This window comes from Plectrocnemia conspersa, unplaced genomic scaffold (genome assembly GCF_051122295.1).
Source record: "Plectrocnemia conspersa isolate PC_06_02 unplaced genomic scaffold, ASM5112229v1 ptg000013l, whole genome shotgun sequence".
In the NCBI taxonomy this organism is placed as follows: domain Eukaryota; kingdom Metazoa; phylum Arthropoda; class Insecta; order Trichoptera; family Polycentropodidae; genus Plectrocnemia; species Plectrocnemia conspersa.
In genome coordinates this window covers 15,006,626-15,018,832 of record NW_028277177.1, presented here as the reverse complement: position 1 = coordinate 15,018,832, position 12,207 = coordinate 15,006,626, and the positions used below count along the sequence as shown (strand labels likewise).

The 12,207-nt window shown below is 28.2% G+C and overlaps 1 protein-coding gene across 2 annotated transcripts in view; it reads left to right on the top strand.

Moving 5' to 3' along the window:
- Positions 1-1,021: 1,021 nt before the first annotated feature.
- kek3 (leucine-rich repeat, immunoglobulin-like domain-containing kekkon 3 protein) overlaps positions 1,022-12,207 on the top strand; it is a 216,922-nt gene continuing 205,736 nt past the window's right edge. For both annotated transcript variants that reach the window (XM_088201741.1, XM_088201739.1), the window contains exons 1-2: positions 1,022-1,400; positions 6,872-6,932. The gene's annotated coding sequence lies outside the window, so the exon portion shown is untranslated. The remainder of the gene's footprint in view (positions 1,401-6,871; positions 6,933-12,207) is intronic.

The window sequence follows — 12,207 nt, the reverse complement described above, 5'->3', positions numbered from 1 at the left end:
AAACAGGTTCGAGTGTCAATGATTTGTTTTTGGTTTCGCCACCACTACCTGTGGACTGTGTAACGCTTTTACGGGGTGTTATTTGCCCGAGGGGTTGTGCGTGAGGGGGCGAATTCCGCCCCTCCAGCCGCGGGGATATTACGGGGCGGCCGTAATTGGAGTTTTCACGGTTCATGGGGTACAACTTTATTACATTTCAATGAGGGATTCAAAAATTTCCTCTCCTGGGTGGTCCACGTCGTTTGCCCCCTCTCTCCCGCGGGGCATTTCATTCTTAGCCTGTCAATAACGAATTTGTTCCGATAAAAATCTACCTCAACGTTAACGTTATGAATTTTTGTGGCGGATAAATTAATAACGAACGACCTTTTCGATTGCGCAAGCCGCAGTAATTTGGCTGATCAAATAGTTACATCCGATTCGCACTAGTACCGTTTGAATGTTTGATCTATTAACGATGTTTAATTAATAAGTTGGTTATGAATGTAAATTTGCCAATGAAATATTGTTTTATTCTAATATATATACAGGTTGGTCTTAAAATCAGCTTGACTTTAAAAATCCTTATAGCTATAAAAAATATATATTTATCATAAAATATACATGAAAACAATTTTTTATTAGTCCAAATTAAAAATAATCTTAAGGATTAAACTTAAATTTAATACGAAATGACAATTAATTATTATCCACTAGTTTTTACTTATACTTTGTCATCATTCGTAGTAATAAATATATTAATTTTAGTGCGGCACACTTAACCACCGTTATATTAATTGATTAAATTAATATTTATCTTCTAAATTTATCTCAATAAACACCGTTACACGTGTCACGAACCACACGAATTTTCATTTTATCGTAGGTGCTTCGAATTTGCACAGAACTACGCACGCATTGATGACTCCGCTAATAATTTCATGCGGTTTAACAAGTGTCTACGGCGTAGCATTATCGTAGCAATGTAAACATCGCGTGCTCTCGGCAAAAGTCGGCTACGATCGGCAGGAGCGCACAGCTCTTCGGTTGGCTACTAACCGGCTACGAGCAGTCAGTCTCGCTCGGCTTTCGTCGTAGAACCATCTCTACGGTTGGCGTAGACCCGTCGAACGATACGCGTAAAACTTTAAAACTTGACGAGGACCAGCGTGAAAAAAATCGAATAACATTTTTCTCTCGTTTGAGAATTTTAGTTTCGTTTGAGCAAAAGTGGAATGCTCTGAAAAAATAGTTAAAAAATAAAAAAAATGACGAATCAAAGTCGACGTACTTGAAACTCGCTAATTAGCACGGTAATATGGTCGTTTAAGTGTCTCTTGAAACTTGTGATTGGTTATGTGCACAATTATGAATTAAAAATGGATCCCTTATCAATTACAGCCGCATAGACAAATATACAGGTATTTATTCATAAATATATTTATTTAATTAATCGATAGCCATGCACCATTTATTTTTTGAGGCACTTTGTCATCCTTTGTAGGTAGAGCGTCTATGGCGTTTGGAGTCTATTCAATGAAAATTCAATGAAGCCAGCTCTTTAATCTGATATTGGTGACCTGACTACGACGGAGGTCCGGGTCATATCTACTGATAATAGTCATACCCTTTTTACTCAGATAATGCTTCCTAGAACGGTCGACCTATTTAATATTCGGCACCGTACATTGGAATTAAATCATTGGTTACCTGTATTACATGTTTATATTAAATATTTTAATTTATTAGTGAAATAATTATATTTTTATATACAACTGGGTACCATCCAGTTTCATCTGTATTCCTTAAAATAAATTAGGTTTGTATCCCATATGCTATTAAATTAAAAAGTAATATTTAGGTTTTCAAAAAGTAATTTAGTCTGCTCGTTATTAGTAAATCTAATTCAATTTTAAAGAGATTAATCTGCCAAAAAAATAATAAACTGTTAAAATTACTTGTTCATTAAATAAAAAAAAAGCAATATTTAATAGAATGATTACTGTATATTATTTAAGAAACAATTAGATAATTATAGTCATACTTTTAAGATATTGATGAATTTATTAAAAAAAAAATTTATTAGATTTTATTATGGTTCATATCATAATCAAGAATTGCAATAATACCAGAATTTTCAATAAAGGTATTACCAAGAGAAAAACAGTCAATACCGGTATTAAGAATATTATTATTATTTTAATTAATTGGTAATAAAAAAGACTGAAAAAATAATTTAAGTACCGCTCGCATGTTTCACCGTGTTTATTGATTGACAAAACCTAAAAATTCGAATACTCCAAAAATTATTGTTTCGATTTATAAAATATTATTTCAATGCTTACTACGATCAGATGATTATGTTTTCTAGACTTCTAGATTTTTTTATTTGTTTTAGAATTTAAATTTTTTTTAATTCCAACTGAATCTTATTGATCATATAATCTATAAATATCGCTTACCGTTGATGCGAAACAAAAAAAGGCAATCATCAGCATTAGAGATTAATAGAAAAACGATTATAAAATTAAAAATTCGTATATAATGTATAATATTATTATACTTTGGTATCCTACGCCGATAACACAACTTAGATTAATCCCCTACAATCAGCATTATTTTATTTTCAATTTCTGCTTTCATGCAATATGGGCATCGTTGTTTTCGCAGTTCCAAGCCTTGTAGATATCGTTTTCAACAAATAAAATGTACGAATTTTTTTCGATACCACCAGTTTTTTATTTTGTGATACCAGCATTATTGTAGGTCAATTTTTGCGGTTTTATCGGTATTGTAATCCGTAATCATAATTAGCAATGTAGATAAAAAGTCGTTGCAATGCTTTCATTTTAAAATTTGCTTCAAAAGTCCCAGCTTCAAACAAATTCAACATCAATTATATATTAAAAAAATGCTTTTACAATTTTTATAATCATTATTTTATCGAAGTAAACATGTTAAAAAAGCAATAAATTAATTTAATATCTATAAGCAAGACATTATAAAATAATGTAATCTTATATTTGTAGCATGTAGAATATAATATTTTCGTATTCTTTTCTGTTGTAATTAAGGCGAAATATAATTAATATATGATGATCATAAAAAATATGACGAGGTTTAAAAGTTTGGCACAGTTAATAAAATAATTTATTTGTAAAATAATTTTTTTCTATTTTAATTGACTATTTTTCCACTCTAATTCACACAGAACATAAAACTAAAGTAGTAAAATTGTTACAAACTTCTACAAATGTTGATTTTTAGAATGTAAAAATTTTTAAATAAAATTTTAAGCAAAATGTATATAAATTTAATTTAAATAATCTTAAGTAAAAATATGCTTAAATAATTGCTCACAAATCTTAATTTTATTATTGTAAAATATTAACCATATGATATTTTTCATGAATATTAAAAATTGTCTTACTTATATGTTTATTATATAATTGCCTTAAAAAATATATTTTACAACTAAAAAGGTGAAAATTTTCTCAATTACGAAGCTAATGAAAAGATTACGATCTTAATTATTTTACGTGCAATCTATTCGCAAATAAATTACAAATAAATAAATAACTGAATTAAACTAAGCCATTGTTAAAAATGCATTTATATTAAAACATTAAAATAATGTCTAATTAACAGATTCTGTAAAGCTTAAATACAAGAAGTAATCAAGAAAATTAAAACGTAATAACCCAAAAGCTACTTATCGCCAATATCTGACGAGGGTTTGTCATAATTTATTTATGAGAATTCATGATATATAATCCATTGTGAATAATTAACGTTACACTAGAGCCCCTATCGTCAAATTGAAAATTAAATACGCAATATATCAGAGAATCTGAAAAAATGGATAGTAGGATTATAAAACAGGTTTATTGCGTCAAAGTGAAATTCTAAATATTCCTTTTTGTGAGAAAAGGGTGTAAATAAATAAGGTTCTTCTGTGCTACCGCAAAATCGCAACATTCGCACAAAGATAGAAATATATAAAAAGTAGTACATACATAAATGTTTTGGAGTTGTTTTTTTTATCGAATGGAACATGTGGTATGATATTTTTTTTCTTCGTGTCTAATATGTAAAATAAGTTGTGAAGAAATCCGGTAAAAGTGTATGAAAATATATTCAGGACGCATTGCTTTACGTGTATGTAAATATATTTATGAAAATAGCTGCAACGAATGAACGAATATACCACATTTGAAATTTAAGTCAAATTGTGTATCAAAACTCTGGGAATATGAAGATTTTTCAATTGTGCACCCCAAACGTGTGCCGTAGGTGTACAAATTCATTTATATATTTTTTTAGAAAATAACAGCATATATTCTAAGTAACGCTTTTATTTAATTTAATTGTATATTTTATTTTAAGATCAATTTGAAAGTTCCGCTTCATAAAATTTTTATCCAATTGCGTTTTAAAATTCATTGATTTTTGGTAGTAATTAACATAAAATTAGAGTAAGTTTAATTAGGTTAAAAAATAATCCCATCTCTATTTTATTATAGGTGATATATTTGTTAGTGATCAATATATTGCTAATGTTATTGAATCTATTTGTTAGCTTCAACATAGTTTCAACGTTTAAATCTACGTTTAGTTAAAAGACAATGTTATACATCGTCTTTTAGCAGATTACTTGCCAGTATGTTGGGGTGAGTTTTTAATCCATTAAAATATTGTTCACTTATCTTTTTAATTGTTTATTTTACATTGATACACTTACAGTTATTTAATATATAATAGTAAAGTACATATTTATGAGCACTGGTCATTAACCTGAAAAATTTATTCTGAAATATCAGATATAGAGGTAGCACCTCAAATCTGAATTTAATGTTATCATTTTGTTTTCTAATAATAAGCCTGAATCTGGTCTTGTGAGTCAGTGTAGCCTGATGTTTTATTTTGTTGCAAATATGAGTTTTACAGGGCAGTCTTCTGTCGAAAGTTATCTTGTTAAGGGATACCGGAGAACTCACTATCTCTGTTTAGCGTAAATGTAACATGAGCCATTATTGCAGTCTCTTCAATGCTATTTTTTGGTCAGTATCAGACTCCATTATCCTAGTGACGACGGTAAATGTAGCAATTATTGTTGAGTTCATCTGAAAGAGATCTATCGTGTATTCTGTATAACAAATAAAGCATCGGTTTAGAACGCTGCCTTGATGGACACTCGATTATATATGGTACAGATTTGTGTTTATTTCACCGATCTTTATTTTTGACTGTCTATCTTTAAGGTAGGATTAGATAATTAAAAAGCTATTAATTTTGTAGATTGGTCCAGGGAAACAACATTTTGTTAAAAGTCTGGGTTATATCTAAGAATACCGCTGAGCAATATTTTTGAGCCTGGGTTATATCTGCCAAACTATGCATTTGCTCTATTATAGCATTTTTATTTCTAAAGCCAAATTGATGATTTGGTGAGTTTCTTTATTAGCTCTAAATTATATAAAATAAGGTTCATGGCACCTTTGGGTGCTGGGGATTTTTTGATGGCATCTGCGATGACAGGGCTCATATTAAAATGCTGCAAAGTAAAAAGTGAAATTAAACAATGATATTTAGAGATTTATTAAAGGCAAATAAAAAATATTAACGCTGCAAAAATATAAGTTAAAAAAGACAATGTACCTACAGGTATCAAAAAAATAATCATAGGAATAGATTCTATTTATGTATTAATTTAAGTATAAAATTATCAACATTGTAATAAACTTTAGCAATATATCACATGAACCATAATTGCACCATAAAAAAACAGAACATGGAAGCTCATTAAAAACAATTTTATTAGCTGTATTTAAAAATAAGAAGCACTTAGGATTGAAAAAATTCAATGTTATTTCGTAAAATGTAGATAGCAAAAAAATAAACTTTTAAGCAAATAAAAAAACATAATATGTTAATATATTATGTTATTATCTTAATTTAATAAATTTATCTATTTTATATTCAAACTTAGTGATAGTTTAAAACTAGTATCAGGTGCTCAAGCAATATATCATAGTCGTACAATTTAAACTAAATTAGCATATTTAATTTAGGAAAAATAAAAGTTAGGTGGAACACCGTACAGTTGCATATGACACTTTAGAAGGTTTCAATCTTAATTGGTATATAATGTTAAAAGTTTTCAATGCGGTGCTAACAGGCGTTGGATTTGTGGACGTGGAGCAGGTGTATCGCATTAGGGGGTGAAAATTTCGGAGGGTGGGTTTTGTGACGGAGTTTTCGAGCTTTATGGCTTGATGGCCTAGTCGCGGATGTGTCTAGCTTAATATATGTATGTTTTTCGTGTATTATACGCGAGCGTGCGATTAGACGGAAAGTTTGGCTTTTGTTATGTTAAAAAACAACGGATTTGGGTAATTTTGAAAGTGCACTTTAAAAAAAGATATTTATTAATAGGAAAGTACTATTTAATTTGTGCTATAACTAATTATCAAATTATTTTACTCATAAGATACAATAAGTTTATTGATTTACAAAGCTATTCTACTATAAATTAATTTTATTTTTAGTAGCGTAACTTATTTGGTAATTAAATTTAATTACCGAACCTAGGTCATTTCGCACTAGAACTAGAGCATTTATCTACTGCGCGTTTAATTCATAAGTTATGATATGAAATTTTATACGTATTATCCGATATCGTATATTGCTTGAGCGAAGTTGCAAAATCTTTATAACCAACTAATAATACTCGAAAGTTTGAATTGCTAAAGTGTGCTAACACTTGAGGACTTGTTAGAAACTGTTATAAGGATAAGTCGTTAGTATGTGTAATATATAAGTGTGTAGGTGAAAGCTTTTTATTAAAAATATGAATATGATAAAATAAACAATTTATTTTATTTATTTGCAGGTGTTTTGCTTAAGTGGAGAAGACTGTGTAATAGTGACGTATTATTGGAGTATTTTAAGTGGTAAGTCAAACGTTTATATAATATAGATTTAAAAATATGTTTGATTGTAATTTAAGTACGTATACATTTATTGTATTTTAGTACCATAAAAAATAACTGTGTAGGGCTTTTTTGTAATCGTGTAATTAAAAGCTCGTCGAGTTTTTCCGCTGTAATTCGTTCAGACGATTTTTTAATGCCGACGAGCTTAAACTAATTCTAGCTGCAAACTTATCTGAAATCACAGGATTAAAGATGTTTTAATATAATCTTTCCATTAAAGTGGAAGAATTTAACCAGTTCCGCAAGAACGGATTAGGATTAGGTTTAATCAAGAGTATTGAAGACTTTATGTAAATATTTAAGCGCGGTTCCAAAAGGAATAATTGGAAAGATTATAATTACTAATGGATTATTTTCAATGGGAATTTAATATTATATCCGTTGCCAGTTTAATTAACGTGTTACGTAATTTACGTTGTATTGTGATTCGTCGCATTCAATTAGCAACAACAATAATATAAATTAACATACATAAATCCAATGTTTACCCTTATCGCTCCGTATAATTACAAATCTTCAACGGAGGCGATAAATTACTCTGAATGCCGGTTTGCTCTCTACTCTTCTATACATATAAGAAGTAGAAGAAAAAAAAACGGCAAAGGAGAAAATCTATTGAATCTGCTAGGAGTAAATATCGGGCTTCCTTTTTTCAAGAATTCTAAACCTTAAATCCCAGCCGAGTGGGATCAGAAAGCTCTTTTCTTCGAGAATTGTTCGAATATATCATCAAACTTTGCATATAACAATAAAACAAAGAAACTTCTCAGGTGATCACTCTTTTCGGCCGGAACGTGTTCAAGATCGCTTCCGACATTTTTATTCTTCATTTCGAACAATCGCGATAACAATAAGGGTAAAAGTTATGACGGTTTTGTCGAATATTTTTATGATCTGTGTTTTACATGATTAGGTAGTATAAAGTGCGGTTTTTTATGGTAATTTAAATACCTGTGCTACATACATATTCACTCTAATGAATACATGTTGTTAATGTATTTAATTTTTTTCTTATAATTGCTGTCTTTTACAATATATTTGTAATAGAACTTTAAGATATTTTATATATGTTCTAATATTCATATGATACAAATTGTATCACCATTAATATTCCACAATCTCATTTATATCGTGAATTGATATCCATGAGATTATTATCACATAAAAAATATTATTTTTTGATTCAGTATTTTGTTTGATTTTGGTCAGTAATTACAGTATTTTGATCATAGTTTTAAAAAAGTAAGTAACCAAAATAAATGATCAGTTTTTATTTATAATTATATGTTTTTAAATTAAATTGTGCTCAAACTATGCCATTTAAAAAAAATGATATTAAATGGCTTTGTATTTTTTTTGTACAGAAATCATACATCATTTTTGGAATAGTGTTGTTAGCATGTATGTAATATTAACATTAATAAGTTTAATATTGTTGAAATCAGAACTTCTCTGACCGTTTGAAAAACGTTACTAATCTTTTATGACAATATCGTTTAAAATTAAAAAAAATACTGATCGTTTATGATTATTAACTGACCACGAATAAATAATATTACTCACCGTTATATTTAAAACTTACTATTTGTTCTTAAAACCATTACTTTTTATTATTACAATTTAATCTGTTCCTATTAAAAACCAATTATAGGCTGATATCTAATTGTAGTCTTTGCAGGTTAACAATGTCGTTCTAGTTGTTAGTAATTTCTGTTTTATATTCTTTTTAATTAAAAATATTTTCAATCTGTTCACAAGTGGGTGCTTTGAGTTTTAATTGTATTTTAGATTTACATTATTATTTTAAAACAACATATATAATATTAAAAACATACATAATATATAGCAATAATTCCGTACATTACGATTTGATTTTATCATCTAAAAAGAGATAAAATCCAATACATTTATTTTTAACGCAGCCGCAATTCTTTTATATGTAAATTTCACTGAAACGACGACAATAAAATATTAGCATGTATTGCCATTTTGGTCCTATGTCACGTTTAAATTTATTGACAAAATGCCTACCGCTTGCTCGAAATTATACATTGTAACTTTCGGTACGTAGCACAATTTCAATCTTGTATATAGAGTCGTACACTTGAAGACGCTCGGTATAAAATCGAAATAAAAACAGAACGGCGCAGTTGGACTGTGGGTCGGTTTGGGAAACTTATTGAAAGTGCCACTGAGGACAGACAGGAGCGGCTAGGCTTCGATTTTGAGTCCTGGCTCAAAGGATTGTTGGTTTTATTTCGTAGCGCGGAGGCGAAAGAACAAATTCCACCGACAAGTGTTCGCGTTTAGCCAAGTGGATTTCGTACAGACACACGTTTCGGCAATCTAAAACCATTTCGACGTTTGTTTGATAAAAAGCTTGTTTTCTGGCCAATTTCTATTTCAACATACGTGTAGTGAATTTATCCCATTTTGTGTTTTATTTTTTGTTGAACTTTTTATTATGTTATATTACTCATGCAACAAAGGTGACCTATTCAAAAATAAAAAAAAGATTAATAAAGTAGTAGCTGCTGAACTTAATCGTACATATATATAAAAAATTGCGAATTCATGGTTTAACTTTAATTTTATTAATATAACTTTTAAACGAGCTTGGTAAAGTGTGCGAAAACATTTTTTTTAGAGAATTCTGTATTTTAAATACATTTTGGTCAAGAAATTCGTTTAATATTGGCAAGTTTATAAGGCATCAACTATCGCCTTTCAGGTTGGTCCTTATTCAAAAAGTTTAAAATATTTTAATTGCAACCATAATGGTGACTTTGTTAATACCTTGACAGAAAATATTTTTCTCTGAAACATCTGCCAGATAAAAATCCAATCCTTTCTGTTAAAATGTTCCAAAAAGAGTTTTGTATTTCTTTCAGAAAACATAAAACATTTTTCCTTAATTTTAACAAGACCTTTACTTTTGAAAGTCAGTATGCTTTTGTGTATTAAGATAATTCGATACATATATTTTTTTCAATTTAACAACTTGGTTTTGACAAAAAATCTGTTGCTTTTATCTGACTGGCAAAAGTGTCAGTATGAAAAAAATGATTGAGAAATTTTGATATAGATGGTTTTTAAATAAATTGTATTTTCAAAACACTGGAATTAAGGAAAAAAACCTTTTTTTGAAATGTTAATCATTTTGGTGCTGGCAATCTAAGATCAGGACATATTTTTTGGGGAATGCATTGACACGTATTTCAAAATACACGTCGTAGGTTCGAAGAAGTCTAGAACCGGAATAGTTGGCATTTCAAAGATATAGTTTTTTCACTTTAAATTCTCGATTGTTTCACACACATTTATTATTATAAAGTTGAGTTTAAATTGTACTTTTATTATTAAAATTTTAAATACAAACTAGTTTATGGATCATCCGGTGCCAGTAGGTTCGTATTTGTGGCACGTCTGGTATACCGTCAAATCGATTCACATACGTTAATATTTGATACTTCCTAAAAGTCTGCCGGCATCGCGATCAATTATTTTACTTGCATTTTTAACCGCGCACTTGATCTGTCCTTTAAAAATTCACGAGTAAACCAAAACGTGCTTTAAAGCTTGCATATTTTAACGGATGCGTTTAAAAAGTTAACCTTTACCACGCGCCACATTAGGCCCGATTTAAAATTGATACGCATGTATACATATTGTATATTTAGGTTAAATAAATAGTAAATCAGGCAAAACCTTACTCGAGACAAATTATGTATAAATCGTAACAAAAAATAAAAAAAATCATATTTTTTATAAATTTTTATTTAATTATATTTTTATATAAAAAAAAAGAAATACATTTTTAATTTCTTGCAATCTATAAATTACCATTTAATTATTTTTTATTGTGACAAAAATAAAAATGATAATAATTGCTTATCAAAAATGTCACTATTTGCTCTTTAGGCAGTTTCGGTTAAATTTGTTTTTGCATAAAAATATGCATTAAAACACTTGTGTCTTTAATGCACAGTTTCGTTAATAGCAACATGCTTTTTAATGTTTATACAATTATTTTTAAATGATAAAGTAGAATATGTCATGGTTTATTTATTATTTTTATTGCACTTAATAAACTTTAATGCTTTCACTCCATTACTTTCAAATTTATTTACCTGCTTAATAACTGTTAATATTATGTTCATTACATTTGTTAAATTGCTTTAATACAACGATGCTTGTTCAAAAAAGTGTGAAACCACATTATAAAACTAGCATTTTTTTCTTCACGAGTAATAATTATCAAGATAATATTAGATGAAATCACTGTTTTGCTTATATTAATAACTATATTGACTCCCACTTTAAATTGACCCTCAACCTCACTTTCATTATTTACAGCATTATTTAAATATATTACGAAAAAAGAGCAGATTTATTGTAAACATTTACCATACTTTTTTAAATTATTTTTATTATTAATGCGAGAAGTAGATTATTTTTATATTTTTAATACGTGACATTTTATACAAAAACTATTGATTTTTTGTAAAGTAATGTAATTTTTAGGACTCCTGTTAATTTAAAAAAAATAGAACTGCTCAATATGTCATGTTGACTTTTGTCTATAAATAAAATTATAATCTTAAATGACTTATCTTGTTCGTAATAATATTATTTAAATAATTATCACTAATTTTATAATAAGATATATTCAGAAAATATAAATAAAAGTAATTTTTAATTGCATTCTAGTTGGAATTAAAAAATTCGTTCGGTGATTACTTGTTTTAAAAATTAAAGTAACAGTCGTTTTTAAAATTTAACTATATAAATACTGTGAATTAGTAATAAACTATTTCATATGAAACTGCTACAAAAATAATGTAATATTGTTTTTCGGTGGTGAATATGTTAAAAATTAAACAATAGTGATAAAAATATCAAAATAAATAGACTTTATTTCTGTGTATATAAAAATTCATAACAATAAAATACTGCTATTAGATATGTCTGTTGGTATTATACATGCTTTTTAAATCAGCTTTGTTATATTGAAAATTTATATTAAAGCTTTCACATTTGAGAATATCCTATAAGAGTTTCCAAATCTTAGCTGCTATTTCTTGATAACGCATAATGTTATTAAGCTATTTATAAATTTGTAACATAACCACTATAATCCAAAACGTCAATGCAATAACAATTTAATCCCAATGTTATAACATGACCCTGTTTTTAAAGCACTCCGATTAGGCCCTGCAGAATTACGCTTAGG